The sequence below is a fragment of the Schistocerca gregaria genome, chromosome 6 (genome assembly GCF_023897955.1).
Source record: "Schistocerca gregaria isolate iqSchGreg1 chromosome 6, iqSchGreg1.2, whole genome shotgun sequence".
Lineage (NCBI taxonomy): Eukaryota > Metazoa > Arthropoda > Insecta > Orthoptera > Acrididae > Schistocerca > Schistocerca gregaria.
The window spans coordinates 15,325,315-15,328,190 of NC_064925.1; the positions used below are offsets into that span (position 1 = coordinate 15,325,315).

The window sequence follows — 2,876 nt, forward strand, 5'->3', positions numbered from 1 at the left end:
TGTCTACATACACAATTCGCAACCCAACGTACGATGTGTGGCGGAGAGTACCATGAACCACTTCACGTCGTTACCTTTCGTATTCTACTCGCAGAAAGAGAAAGGAAAGGAGACTAAATGGCTCCGTGTGAGCCATAATTTCTCGGATGTTACCTACGTGGCCCATATGTGAAATGTATATCGGTGGCAGTAGAATCATTCTGCAGTCAACTTCAGATGGCGGTTCTCTAAATTTTCTCAATAGCGTTCGCCACAAAGCCAACGGCCTTGCCTTAGTGGTAACACCGGTTCCCGTCAGATCACCGAAGTTAAGCACTGTTGGGTTGGACTAGCACTAGGATGGGTGACCATCCGGTCTGCCGAGAGCTGTTGGCAAGCGGGGTGCACTCAGCCCTTATGAGGCGTCAACTGATATACGGCCCGGGGAGCCGTGTGCTGACCACATGCATCTCCATATCCACATCAAGTGACACCTGTGCGTTAAGGATGACACGGCGGCCGGCCGGTAACGTCGGGCCTTCTAAGGCCTGTTCGGACGGAGAGTTTCCGGAAATGAAAGTTGCCTTCCCTCTAGGGACTCCCAAGGATCTCAGTAACATTTGCGTGTTGTTCGAATTTATCAGTAACGTATGTAGTAGTCTGCTTCTGTATCGCTTTGATGTTTTCCTGAATGTGACCTCATTTGTGTCCCAAACACTAAAGCTGTGCTCAAGAACAGTTCGCAACAGCGTCCTACATGCGGTCTCCTTTACAGATGAATCACACTTTTCTAAAATTCTGCCAGTAAACTGAAGTCGACCATTCGCTTTCCCTATCACAATCCTCACACGGTCGTTCCAGTTCATGCCAATTTCCAACGTTATATCCTGAGATTACAACGAAGTTACTGGGTCATGTCGGACGCTACTACTGCTGTATCAGAACATTACAAGTTTGTTTTTTTATACTCATCTACTTTAATTTACATTTTTCCACATTTAGAGCTAGCTGCCATTCATCACACCAATTGGAATTTTTGTCTAAGTCGCCTTGTGTCATTCTACAGTCACTCAACTATGGCTCCTTCCCGTACACCGCAGCATCATTAACAAACAACCGCAGATTTCTACCTGCAACATCTGCCTGTCATATATGTATATAGAGAATAGTAGCACTGCTATCACTCTTCTGTGGGGCACTCCTGACGGTACCCTTGTCTCTGATGAAGACTCGCTGTCGCTGACAACATGCTGATGTTACTCAAGAGGTCTTCGAGCCACTCACTCCATGCCTTTTTCAGTCATCGCTCAACATCTAATGTAGCTCGCGGCCCTTACACATCGCAAGTTGGCCTGCTAACTTTAATAAAGACGAAAACGAGTAATACACTCTGGTGGCTGTCCTACCTGTTACAGAGAATCGGAACACTAATCATTTACATACCTGTAGATTGTTTGTTGATGTACGCCGTTCCACTGACATCCCACTATTTATTTTGGGTACGTCAATTTTTGTCAGGCAGTGAATTAACAGTAGGATCACAATTTCAGTAGCAGTAAAGCAGAAGAGTACAAGACATTTACACTGAGGAGACAAAGGTCATGGGATAGTGATATGCACATATACAAGATTCCGCATTATTTAACATTCGACGATGCCACCATTCGGACATCGTTTTTTATGAAACTGATCTGATGTTGGTCATTAAAGGCCGAACCCGGTAATAAGTTTGTGAACATAGACATAAACTAAAGAAAACTTATTTCATATACAAATAGCGATAGTATCGCGTAGACAAAGTACAAAGGGGCAGTGCATTGGCAGAGCTATCATTTTCACTCACGTAATTCATGTGGAAAGGTTTCCGGCGGGATTTAACTGACTTACAACATGCAATAGTAATGGGACCTAGACACATGGGACATTCCATTTGGGAAATCATTAGGGAATTCAATTCTGCCAGATCCACAGTGGCAGGAGTGTGCCAAGATTATCGAACCTCAGACGTCACCTCTCATCACTGACAACGCAGTGCCCGACGGCCTCCACTTAACAACCGAGAGCAGCAGCATGTGTGTAGAGTTGTTAGCGCTAACACACAAGCGACACTACATGAAGTAACCGCAGAAATCAAAGTGGGATGTACGACAAACTTATCCGTTAGGACAGTGCGGCGGAATTTGGTGTTGATGGGCTACAGCAGCAGACAACCTACCCGAGTGCCTCTGCTTACAGGACAACACAGAGTACAGCGACTCTTATGGGTTCGTGACCAAATCTGTTGGACACTAGAGGACTGGAAAACCATGTTCTGTTCATATGTGCCCCGATTCCAGTTAGTAAGAGCTAATGGCAGTGTTGTCCGCATCGATAGCTGAGTGGTAAGTGTGACGAATAGCCTTCCTACGGGCCCGGGTTCGATTCCCGGCTGGGTCGGAGATTTTCTCCGCTCAGGGACTACTTGGTGTTGTGTTATCTTCATCATCATTTCATCTCAATCCGGCGCGGAGGTCGCCCACTGTAGCGTCTAATGCAGTAAGACCTGCATGAAGGCGGCCGGACCTGCCCCGCAAGGAGCCTCCCGGCCAATGACGCCAAACGCTCATTTCCATTTCCATGACAGGGTTCGAATGTGGTGCAGATCCCAGGAAGCCATGGACCCTGGTTATCAGAAAGGGACTGTACAAGTTGGTGGTGGCTCCATAGTGGTGTGGGCGGTGTTTACATGGAATGGAGTGCTTCGCCTGGTTCATCTGAACAGATCAGTGGCTCACGTCTCCAAACAAAGATGGAATTCTTATCGATGACAATTATCCATGTCACTGGGCCCAAATCGTTCACGATTTGTTTGAAGAACATACTGGATAGTGTAACATTATATGTCCTATATAGTCGGA

The 2,876-nt window shown here is 46.5% G+C and overlaps 1 pseudogene; it reads left to right on the plus strand.

Moving 5' to 3' along the window:
* The first annotated feature begins 257 nt into the window (after positions 1 to 257).
* On the plus strand, positions 258 to 375 carry LOC126279356 (5S ribosomal RNA; annotated as a pseudogene).
* Positions 376 to 2,876: the final 2,501 nt, after the last annotated feature.